Raw genomic sequence first — 13458 nt, 5'->3', positions numbered from 1 at the left:
CAAGATTCTTGGAGGAGACGTTCTTTATGAAGCAAGTAGCCTTTTTAAATTTGTAATGGAAGCTGCTCTTATTATTTGTTTTTAAATGATATACAGTATTAGAATTTAAATGTTTCACTATAAAGTTATTTGCTAACTTTTTTTTATTTCTTTTTTGTCTTAATTCGTTATTAAAGAAAAAGTAGCTGGAGAGGTTCTTTGTCATCAGTTTAGGTGTACGCAAAACCAATTCTGAAGAATTCCTATTCAACTTCTTCATATTCTTTGCGAACTCAGCCCACTGCAGTAGAGGCCACTCCCTACATACAAGACAGGGAGATTCCTGTGACCAGGAATATCACCTCCAGCAGCTTTGAAGTTCATGAAGGCTGACTTCTGGCTTGCTCATATAGCAGTCACAGCCTTTTCCTATGTTGCTAAGACACAACAACATGTCTAACTATGGAGCCAACATCACTCAGTACAGCTGAAAAAGCAGAACAGATTAGTAGCTTCTACGGAGGCAAAAGTCAAAGTGAAGATACACACTACCTGCCGGCAAATATAGCTTTCCCCGCCACCGGACAGCCAGCTGTGTTTACCTCGTTAAAAACTTAATGGCTAGTACCATATTTACTGAAGTCATACTCCTATTAAAGGTGAGAGGTTTGTATTGCATATAGGAACAAAGGTCTGTGACTGGGAAATCTTAAAAAGTCTGCAGACTTTTTGTCACTTGAGGAGGAAGAGACCACTGTGCATGTGCTACTTGTCCTTGACATCTGAGTTTATTGGCAATGGCATTCTTTCCTGCATGGAACGAACCTTAAAGACAGGACTATTGCATTTTCTTCCGTCTACAAGTGGGTTCGTACCGATAACTTTCAGAGATGGAGACAGTATGTTCTTCCTTGCTTGTTGACCTTGGCCACTACAGGTATGGCGTTGCTCATCAACACCACTGAGTGGTCTAAAAGGAGTTGTTGAAATGAATGCAGAGATACAAGAGCTTTCTTCATCTCTAGCATATAGATATGCAAGGTTTTTTTTTCTTGGACCAAAGTCCTGCTGCAACCTACCGTCGCAGTCTTCAAAACCATCAATACAGATCTGCCCTTACTTTCTGTTTTACTGGGATTAGCTGGTGTTGGTCGGCATTGGATGCTGGTCACTGCCTCTTTAGGTGGCACTGAAAGGATCTCTGGTGTAATCCCTCCTCCATTATAGGTTTTTCCAAAGAGGACCAGTGACCCAGAAGCTGTTGCCACTGTCGTGCTGGAATATGTAGTTTATAATGGAATGGTGGTGCTACTTTTCTGAGTATTGTAACTAGGTCTTTGGATGGGAATACTTCCTCTGATACAGTATCTATCCTCCTAGAGTTAAACAATCCTATGCTTGAGCTCTAGAATGGATTTCTCTAAATTTATTACGTTCCCCAGCTTATGATGAAATGAGAGAGCATTATCTCCTTATTGAAGGTGCTGTCTCCATGAGGCCGAAAAGATCAGCCAGTCGTGGTATGGAGTGAGCCCAAGCCGAGACTAGAGTGAATACTCGAGTGAATTCTGGACTGGTGGTAGACAGCTCAAAGCAGAGGACTTTAAAATGGTGAACTTCATTTCTTAGGATGAAATAGAAAAACTTACTCGACGATTGAAGTACTAGTACCTGGAAGTATGGATCTCTTAGGTCTACTGAGAGCATATAGTCTTCCTTTTTGATGGTGGCTTGTATGGTGTTTACCATCTCCCTTATGAATGGAGTTTGAAGTAAACACTCATTAAGGGCTGAAAAGTTAATGACTGGTCTCCAGCCTCTTGTTGACTTCTACGCAAGCAACAGGCGGCAGTAGAAGCTTGGAGGCCCATCCTTGACTCTGAGGATTGATTGTAAATATATGACTTCTTGTTGTCCAAGTTTGGGGATGGTGAGAGCCAATGGATGACAGGTGGCAACTTTTCCTTAAGAAGCTTTCTGTCTAGACATCTGCTCTGTGATACTTCTATCTTGCCTACTACCCTAATTGCCTTACATAATATCCTCTAATTCCTCTCCTGCTTCTTTCGCTCCCAGGTTGACTTGATGATGATGATGATGATTATTATTATTATTATTATTATTATTATTATTATTATTATTATTATCATCATATTTCGGGAGTAGACTCTTTTGAACAAGTTTTATTGAAAGTAATTGTTGCCTCAGTGGTGTTAATTTTGTAATGAGCTTTTTCTATTGTTCTTATCATCTTTTTCTGTTCATTGTTATAATCTCCCAGTAACTGGGAACGGGACATATTTTCACGAGGAAGGTAATGGAGACCACATCATTCACAATTCTTCTATGATATGTCAGTACACATTACAAAATACAGATAGTAAGTACAAAATATGTCTTTGCAGTAAATCACTATCACAATAGCAGTGTGCACTAGATAATGTTCACTTTATGTAAAAATTCAAAATTCGGATTTAAGTATAACAAATCCTTCAACTTAACCAGTTTAAAGCAAGGAGAAGGTTTAACTGCTCATCATTAAGAGTAGGTTGTAATACAGGATGCATTTGTAAAAGCTTATGTACAGAGTCCTGCTTTTCACATTCCGAGGGCGGGGACGATAATTCTTGGGTGGTAGTTGCCTCTGGCTAGCCAGCATGCTTGGTGGGATTGAGGGATCAGATTCTCGCTTGAGATAATTCATATTTCTGCCTCCAGCGCTGTCAGTCCTATTATGGTCATGATTACCCAAGTTACTGTTGGTGATGGGCCTTATACACGTCAGCAATAAGGTTCTTTCTTGTGTGGTGTATGAAAAATGCTTCCATTATCCTGAGGTGCCTCCTGTCAGGGGCCCAACCAATGATGGTAACATTATTTACTATATGCTCCCTTGTGATGTTGTAGTTATGCATTTGGAGGCAAGGCCTTTTTATTGCACCCTGTTGCACATGGCAAGATAATCTTTTAAATAGATTGTCATCCTGATGTAGGTGCCAGGACATCCTTAGATGAGGCATTTAAATTGGTATATTATGTTGGTCTTCTTTAAATCAGCCTGCTTGGTAGGAGCAGGGTTGTTTTTCGATTAAGTCTCAAGTTTTCACCGATTGGTAGTAAATTATGAGGTTGGTTTCTGTATCCTCTGTTGTAGCAAAACCATTGTTTTTTTTTTTCATTGAATTTCACATGGACTTTTCATTTGCTTGGTAGTTTTAGCTCATAAGGCTTTTATAGTAAAGGTTTATTTCTGTTGGGGTGTTGGCGTTATCAGGGCGTTCGTTCCTGTACAATCGTTCCATCTCATTCTGCCGGTTGATGTCCTTATTTGCAAAGCCATTATTCACTAAAACTTTAGTAGATCTGTTCAGTTCTTCAGGGGTGCCTTTCCACGAAGAACACTGGGAAATGGTTCTCCAAACAAAAGCACTGATGGTGGCAGTTTTGTACCTGCTAGGGCGCTCGTTAGTTTCACATACTCGGAGGTGTTGAAGCTAGTGCTGGTTGTTTCTAAAATAACAGCAAGGAAGGGGAGACGTCCTTAGAGGCTGTGCGCGAGGGTGAACTTGAGGGATTGTTGTGGCCTGATTGGTAACGTCTCTGCCTGGTGTTTGCCAGACGGGGGTTCGAGTCCCGCTCAGACTCGTTAGTGCCTTTAGCGTCTGCAACCTAACCATCCTTGAGAGCTAAGGTTTTGGGGGTTTTGGGGAGCCTATACTGTAGGTCTATCTGCTGAGTCATCAGCAGCCACTGCCTGGCCCTCCCTTGTCCTAGCTTGGATGGAGAGGGGGCTAGGGCGCTAATCGTATAATATATATGGTCAGTCTCTAGGGCATTGTCCTGCTTGCTAGGGCAATGTCACTGTCCCTTGCCTCTGCCATTCATGAGCGACCTTTAAAAACCTTTAAAGTGCGTCAAAGTTCTTCTAGGTATTCCACATTGGCAGTTTTTACGAAAGTATCGTCATCATAGCGCACATAGAGAAATGAGTGAATTGCAGCAATAATAATGGTCAGAAATGCAAAATAAACGCAAGATAACCAGCTGGAAAAATATATGGTTCATATATGTGGCTGGAATAAATTATCACAATTATCTATGGTTTTGCTCCGCCGTGGCTTGCTACGCTTGCAAAATTTACTTTACCTTACTGCTTCTCTGTTCTGCAAGTGGTACATGGATGTGCTGCTTACGCGAAGCCTATGGATAATTATGTCGGGTATATTTTCACTTTCACATGAGCAACAATAGCTATACACTGAACGGAATAGATGAAATTACACTAAATTTTGAAATATATGCACTTCCCTCTTGGAGATGTCTTTGTGTAATGGTTGCAACGTTGGAACTAAAGGGGAGGGGAGAGAAAAATGGCTGCTGTAGAACTTGTGCATAAAATCATTAAAAGCTTGAATTGGTTAAAAAAGCCAGGTAATGATTATGGCTCAGACATGGGCAACCTGCAGCCCGTGGGCCACATGAGGTGCGCAACGTGTTGAAATGCGGCCTGCGAAGCCTTTTAGATTTCTTAAAACAAAAAACTCAAATTATCCGTCTTCAAAATTCCTTTCTCAGTCGAACTACTGATTTACAAGCTGAAAGATTACCTCTTGACCTTCAAAAAATTTAAATGCAATTAAAAGGATTATTTTATAGGAAAGAATTTTAATCTTTTAATTGCCCTTCCAGGGGAAGACTTCCATTTAAGTACTTAACACGGCTGTAGATAGATGGTAGTTTTAAGAAAAATGACCATTGTTGTTCATTCCATTTCTATCAACCTACGAAGAGCATAGTTCTCCTTGTATCCTCGCACCCAAGATTGCATTATTTGGAACATTTGAACCCCAAGTATGTTAAAGGAAAGAAGGGTAATTGACGAAGATCGTATGTTTCAAGATGCGTAAACGATAGGCTATTTTTGTGATATGGAAAGTGTGCCTCGTTTGTTCAGATATACTTAGAGCATCAAATGAGTATAATGTGAAAAGATATTACTTTACAAAACATCCTTCATTTCACAATCTTTCTGGTCGACCAGTAGGAAAAGTTGAAAAATTTGAGAAAAGCCTTGATAGGACAGAAAACGTATTTTGTTAAGAAACAGAATATGCCGGTTACACTGTTGAAGAAAACAAATTGTTAAGTATTCGAAAACCTACAGTGATGGAGAATCTATAAAAGAATGTTTTCTTGCTTTACCTGAAATCGTGTATCCATAAAAAAGAAAGACTTGAAAATATCAGTTCATATCGAAGAACTGTGACAAGGCCTATTGAACAATTGGGATCTGATATAGAATCAAATCTAAAAGTTATGCTTGAAATTCGATTTTTTTTTCTTTCTGTAGCCATAGACGAGAGTACTGATGTGACTGATATAGCTCAGCTTTCGGTGTTTGAGGGTGATGTTGATTCTTATTTTAATGTTACATAAGAAATGATTGGATGAGAATCAATTAAAGGAGCCACAACAAGTGAGGATATTTTTTCATCCAGTCAAAAGTTTAATGAAAAAATTCAATCTATCATTTGACAAACTTCATAGTTTGGCAACAGATGGTACACTTTCCATGGTCGGAAGTAAAAATATATCTATTTATAAAATGAAAGCAGGAATTTTGATGCACCGGGAATCCAGCCGCTTTATTGCATTTCATTTTATGATTCCTCAACAGAATTTATATGCAGTCTATGAAATTTTCAAACATGTCCTCTGTTGTATCATGTATCAATTTCATAGAATCCACAGCATAGACAAGCAGATTTCTCTTCCTTTGCAAATGAGCTCCAATAGGTCAAGATGGAATTTTCCGACAGATTCTAAGACTTGAATCAAGAATGCCAGGACTTTACTCACCAAGATTCTTATTTTACAATGCTTTCTTCACCATTTGATGTAGATATTGAATCTGTTCTTTAAAATCTGCAGATTGAATTGCTTGAGCTACAAGGAGATAACAATCTTCATCAAAGATTCAAAGAGACATTTCTCTCTACTGAAGTTTTTAAGTGTTTGCCGATGGAAGAGTATTTGCAGATACTGAAACTAGCAAGAAATTATCTTTCAATTTTTGGAAGTACCTATTTATGTGAACAGATATCAGGAATGAAACATGTCAAATCGAAAACTGAATCAAGACTTGCTAATGAACATTTGCATCTTAGCTTATGAGTAACGACATCTGGAATCTACCTGATATTGAAATTTTGATAAAAAATGTGAATGTACAAAATATAATTAATACAGATGTTCAGTAATCATATGTTCGTCAATAAGACATAAATGAGTTTTCATGTTTTTTTTTTTTTTTTCTTTTTTTTTTCTTTTTTCAAATTATATTCATTTATACTAGTATCAGTTTTCTCAATAGGAAATAATAAAGAAATGTCATTTAAACATTCATAACGAAAGTAAAATAATGGAATAAAGATAAAATCGGGTCTGCGACAGCAAAGCGAATAACAACAAAAGTGCAAAAGAAAGGATATATAGGAAAGTAATATTTCGTGTACAGTCGGCGTCAAAGCTGATGCAACAATTTTCAGAGAATTTCGTTCATTATTCACTAATTGGCAAATACAACGCGTATCTGAAAAACTAATTTTTTCCTGCATTGAAATCTCTATCAAGCAAAATAAAGCTAACATGGGGTGCGCAAATATCCTATCTATGATAACTATAAGAATCATGAGAAAAAGATATGGTAATAGTGATTACTTCAAAGTATAGTAATTACTTCAAACTACACAAAAGAAACAATTTGAAATTTTCATTCAGCACAGGATGACCAACACTACCTATGTATATTTCGAGTAATGTGAAAACATATATCTAATATCATACTGTATTATCAATTATATTAGTGAAGATGCATAAAACCATGCAAGTATCAATAAAATATAAAGGGAAAATCTTCGTAGCATTAAATATAATCAACCGTGAATGCACTTAAATTCAACAGAGATGTTGTGTGTGGTTGGTATTTGGTAGTTTTGATTTTAGCATTTATGAACTGACCGTTCGAACTCTACATCACCTTTGACTTTGGTTTTGACCAACGACACAAACGTAACATTATTAACACAACTAATGAATTTCCAGCCATGGCCTACTAGCAAGGCACTTTGCCCAAATATCCTCATCGCCAGTCAGTGTCTACTATGGCAGGGGCCATGATCCCAGGTAATTATGGCAGTAGGCTCTAAGTGAATAAAGCAAGGCCTAATGTGATATGTAAGTTAATTCCCTACTTTCATAGCGTTATATCGAAAGTTATCATGATATCTTTTGATATAGAACAAATAAGTGTAGCATCCAGTTAAATGAAACACAAATAATCCACAAGTTGGTGTGAAATAAAAGGAATCCATGTTATATGCACATTTAATTAAATGGTTAGTCCTATTTCAATAATCAAAGAAATATATTTTCAAATATCTTATTAATAGATTGAGTTGTTTGAATATCTAGATGGTTGTAGACTAAACATGGTTTGCCATTAATCAGGTTTCATTATCATGAACTTTATAAATACGTGCTTGATACCAAAATCTATAATCTTGTTTAGTAAGAATGCGTTAAAAACTATCATCGCTGAATCTTACTCTCGCGAATTAGTATGTAGGTTACATAAAGACATATACATTTCATAATTCATTTCATAATATATATGCATACATATATATATATATATATATATATATATATATATATATATATATATATATATACGTATATATATATATATATATATATATATATATGTATATATATATATATATATATATATATATATATATATATATATATATGTGTGTGTGTGTGTGTGTGTGTGTGTGTGTGTGCAGCTCTGGCACTCGGTATTAGCCCGAGTACTAGATTTCCTATAATTTAGTTAAATATGCTTATAACTTGGATTTAGAACTTTTTCTCAAACCAACTGGAGCATTATTATTTACATTCATCAGATGCTGAACTTCTTTGTGGTTTATAAAAAGAAATCATAATAGTTTTCATTATAGCACACTAAAGGTAATATACAATCACTTTAGGCCAGCGTTTCTCAACCTTTTTGCTCTTGTGTAACCCTAAAAATAAATTACATGTCTCAAAAAATCATATACCATATCTTTCTCATATATATAAATTAAATACTGGTTTAAGAAAAATTAATACTTTTGTCAAATTTAATGGTAATGCTGGATAAGATTCATACTGCTCGTTTATGATACTTCATTAAGGAGTTTTCATTCACACAGTAATAAAAATAAACATATTTATGAAGTAAGATAATATCATATAACTATAATACATGAATATAAACGGAACGAAAACAGATAATTGTGCACCAATTTGTTATTTATTTATCCTTTTTTGGTATTGTTGAAAGGACAAGAGATAAATCAAGGCAACGTGTACTGTGAACCAAGGAAATGTTACTTTCAGCATATGATAAAGTGAAACATGCTTCTCTAATGTGAGACTTGTGTCTGTCCTTTGCTACACAAATACTTAATTCGAGGTCGAACTTTAGATAAATACACACATATATAATTTTTAATTGAAAGGAGGCGATTTCTGTCTTTGCTTTTGATACTTGTTAAATAGGAAAAGGCTTGCTCACAAGTAAGAGGTTGAAAACTGCAGCAATATGTTTACTGCTTCCTATGAATGGTAGGATTCTCTTCTTTCACAGAAATCCAAAACTTGTCCAGAGATAGGTCTATAAATCTTATTTTGAGTGTACGATCACACTGCAGCTCAGAAAGTTCTTCCTCTTTTCTTAATGTCAGGTTCTCAGGATGACCACAAGATTAAAAATATGGATCCCTCACACAACCTATACCTGTATTGAAAGGGAAGGAAAGTAGTTTTTAATTCTGACACATAGTTCCTCCAGGTGGGATTTAATAAGAATTGAAACTTCTGATAATCCTCTTCACTTTTAAGCCCATGAAGTACCGAAAACATCTTAAGATTTCCTTTGCTAAATGTTTTTTTTTTTTTTCCACAGATTCACTTTTCTTTCGAATGCAAATATTCTATCACTTGAAGTCAGTATATTTTCTTTAGGGCCTTGCTATGACTTGTTCAGTTGATTCATGGGATGAAAAATATCTGATAAGTAACTTCGCTTCTGCAGCTATTTTTCATCTTCAAACCACTTCGCAAAATCTTGCTTATTGATTTCTTTAAAGTAATTCTGCAACTCCTCTCTCACCTCAAACACCCTATTTAGAACTTATCCTCTACTCAGCCACCGGATTTCCGTATGTAGCAATAGAATAATATGTTCTTTGTCCAGGATTTCACACAGTCTTTTAAACTTTCTGGAGTGAACTGGTCTTGGTTTAATAAAGTTGACCCTTTTTGTAGCATCGTCAAAAACATTTTTGAGTTAATCTCCAAGTGATTTTGACACCAACACCTCTCTGTGAAAACAGCAGTGTGTTGAGATTATATCCAATTTTCTCATTTTACAAGAGAAACAAAACCTTTTATGGAGCCAGCCACTGATGGGGTACCATCAGTACAAATGCCAACACAATTCTTCCAGGAGAGACCTCTTGTTTCCAGCTATGAGGACAAAATGTTGAATACATCTGTTCCTTTGCTTGTCTCAGGCAGTTCTTTGAAGCATAGAACATTTTCTTTGATTTCCCTTTCATTGACAAATCTTACAAAAGCTACAACATGACAGTTATTGGTAAGATCCGTTGACTCATCAACCTGAATAGAAAAACTGCTATTTTTCAATATGTCACAAAAAACCTCTTCACTGTCATGTGCCATATCATCAATACCTCGGCTTATTGTACTGTCTGAAAGTGGAACATTTTCAATTTCTTGTAGTGCATTTTGCCCAAGCATCTTACCGACTATAATTTTACAAGTTAGCAGTATTAAGTTCTCACCAACTATGTGATTTTTCCTTTTCTGAGCAATAATTATTGCTACCAAATAACTTGCTTCAAGAGTCTTTTCACTGACACTAACTTTACTCACAAAAGCTGTACTTTGTTTCTTTTGAGATTCCAACAACCTTTTAAAAAACTGCACTTTCAGTATTCATATGACTGATATGTTGTGAAGTGTCTTTAGTTTAGCTGGAGCCATTGCTGTATTTGAAAGATGTTTGCCACAGACAACACACAGTGGAATAGGACAGCTTGAGTCACCGGTCCATGTGAAGCCCACTGATAAGTAACTTTCATAGTAAAGACAGATCTTCTTTCTCTCCGTTGTTGAACTACTAGTGCAGTGGAATTGGTCAGGAGCTTGTGGTTCTTTATCACTAACCACATCAGAAATTACTAAGTGTTTCCTCTTCAAAAACCGCCACATTGGGTTATTTGTTATTTCTGTAAAACTAAAGAAAAAAAAAAAACAAAGAAATAAGTACATTTATAAACATAAATAAAACTGAAGCAATTGAAGAAAAATAGAATTTGCTTAGAGAGAGAGAGATTCTCAAATAAACTAGCCAAAAACATGCAATAAGAAGCGTGTTTAAATTTTTACAATTCATAGAAATATCACTGATTGCTGGAAAATGATGTCTTGCTGTGATTTTTATTATTTATTTTTAATGAATAAAACACAATTTTTCTAGGCTGAGGAAAACATACATTGAGAATCATACAAGATATTCATGAGGTAGCATGTGTAGACCTAGATTAATGACTACATTTCCCCTAAATCCTTCACCTAGAAACATGTGAACTGAGTGTACTATTCTATGCTGTTGGAGAGAGGGTACATATCTTCTTCACTTCTTACAAGAAATTAACAAAACCCACTCGAAATAATTCCACAGCCTGATTTAAATAAACTCATAGCCTAAGCAAATAAATTAGCCTCTTCGTGACCATGCAGCTAGTACTCGTAACTACTTATTGCCAGACAAATGAAATTTTATACCTTTTTCCTGTATTATGAATATATCTTATTAATGACAGATTCTGGGCATTACAATAAATTTACCTCATATCGTGATTGAATGACGGACTGTACAAGCACAATAGCAAGCACAGAGACGACTGACAGTGACCATGGCCAAGCATGTGTCCTATACTGAGTGAGTCACTTGATACACGAATCAGTCACCTACAGAGATGCATTAGCTAATCTCACTCGTTCTCGCAGAACCCATAGGGACCTTTTGCAGAACCCTAGGGTTCCGAGGAATCCTGGTTGAGAAACGCTGCTTTAGGCCAATGGTTATGCACTCGGCGGTTCCTGCTGCCACTGAATGGTGAATACTCGATATCACATGTTAAGAGTCGCATATGTTTCTACGGGGAAATTTTCTTTTTTTCTTTTGATAAAATATCTGTGAACTAACATTGACCATACAGTAGGGAAAGGCCTTCTGTGGTTCAACAGTTAATCACTGATACTTATTATCATATAAAGAGAATGACAATAAGTGGAAAAAAATATGCTAATTGGTAACTCCACGAGGGTTTCTAACGAAGTACGTATGATGAATTTTGCAATTTGTTGCATCAGTTTTGGCGCCTACTGTATAGATGTATTATACGGCTCTCGCCCATTTGCAAATAGTGAGGTTTGGCCCGCAGGTGACAGACAGTTGTCCATGCCTGGATCATTACATCATACAGGAACAGATTAGCTGGCAAAAGCTAATACAAAAAACGCATGCGCAGTAACTTCTAATCAGTCTGCCAAATGTAAACAATGAACTTGGTGTGAGAAATATCCAGAATTTCTAGTAATTAGAGAATCATATATTAAACCTCTGTTATGGTAAGCGGTATATGGATGAGTTGCGCAAGGCAATCATGTAGGTCACTATTTATGGAATATTTTTCACTTCATATAAGAAATAATAGCTTTACTGAAGACTGGAAGGACAGTGTTCTCAACATAGTTACTGAAATAGATGAATTTACAATAAATTCCAAATATATTGAAGATCTCTATGGGAGATGTAGGCCTATTCTTCCGACTGTAGTCATGCTGAAACTGAAGCGGATGTGGCTCTTATAAATCATCTGGGATTCTGTACAGAAATATTTGGAAGCTCTTAATTGGTTAAAATGCCAGGTGATGATTGTGTCATACAAAAACAAAACAGCTGGCAAAAGTGAATGCAAACAACACATTAGCAGTCTCTCAAAAGTGAAAAATGGACTGACATTTAAATGGCGTTCACATTTTAATTGATCAATGCGTAAATTATCATGTTCAGCCCCCATTAGTCATAGAGAGAAAACATGCCAAGCCAGTCAGCAATTTTCAATTTCTTATGACGAATTCATATTTCGATAGTAATTAAGTGTATCAAATGTTAACCCATATCTTTTCAAAATAGACAACGGCTGGTATGAAATGTGGAATGACCTTTTGTCTGCAAAGGACAAAGGAGATGTAGCTCAAAGTACCTTCACCTCTAAAAAGCTTGATTCAATGACAAAAGGATCTTATGATTATATACCAAAGTTGAATCTAAAAACTTTTGGAAGTATGAAAAAATCAACAAAGGTTGTTGCTGCTTACAGGGAAGTTATCTTGAAGGCTGATCAAAAGCTGTTTAGCCACTTGGTGCTTATGTCATCTAGTAGAAATCTTGACATGCTAACTGTGTTGGAAGATCCACTAGGCCCTTTACCCTGGGCTTTGGCCAACTGTGATGGAACCCAAAAGCAGAGTGATAAATTCTCATTATCAAAAGCATTAAAAAAAAGAAAGTATAACGGGCAGATGAGATTTCCACACCAAAAGCTTGCATTATTGATGCGATGACTATGATTCACAAGATCAGTGATAACAAGAAAACCTTCGCAGAAGTGGCTCAGATAGTATTTGCTTCAGTCATGAATGTTTCAAGAGGAAGTGCAAGAACAGATATAATGTTTGATGTTACAACGAGTTCATCATAAAAAAATGCAGATAGGAAATCAAGGTCTGCAGATGGTGGTATTCATTTTCCCAGAATCCATCCTGGGCATAGAAACCAGCAGTGAAGGAGCCTACTTCGATCAGTTGAAGCAAGACAAGTCTCATAAAGTTTCTTACAGATGAATGGGTGAAACCAGTATACCGTGATATACGTCTCCTTTGAAGATGAGTGTTTGAAACTTACCAAGAATTCTTTCCGATAGTGCCATGACCTCTTTTCAACTCATGAAGCGGGAGACAGCAGAATGATTTTGCAGGCAAAGTATGCATCTCTCACTGTCACCTTTGTGGTTTTGGTATCAGAAGATACAGACATGTTCGCGCTCACACTTGTTTTTAGTAGCAATATTAAAGTTCAAGTCTTCACCAGAGGAGAAACCAAAGGTCGTATAAGGCATGTTGACTCACTGCACTTGCTTTGTAACTTGGCAGAGATACTTGCTCTGCAGTCTTGGTATGCATGCCTTCACTGGCAACGATCCAGTCAGTGCATTCTTAGACAAAGACCAACTATCAGCACTAAGGCTCATCACCTAAAAGACCTCTCTATGT

This window comes from Palaemon carinicauda, chromosome 1 (genome assembly GCF_036898095.1).
Source record: "Palaemon carinicauda isolate YSFRI2023 chromosome 1, ASM3689809v2, whole genome shotgun sequence".
In the NCBI taxonomy this organism is placed as follows: domain Eukaryota; kingdom Metazoa; phylum Arthropoda; class Malacostraca; order Decapoda; family Palaemonidae; genus Palaemon; species Palaemon carinicauda.
The sequence above is the reverse complement of the archived record's forward strand: the minus strand, read 5'-3'. Positions refer to the sequence as shown.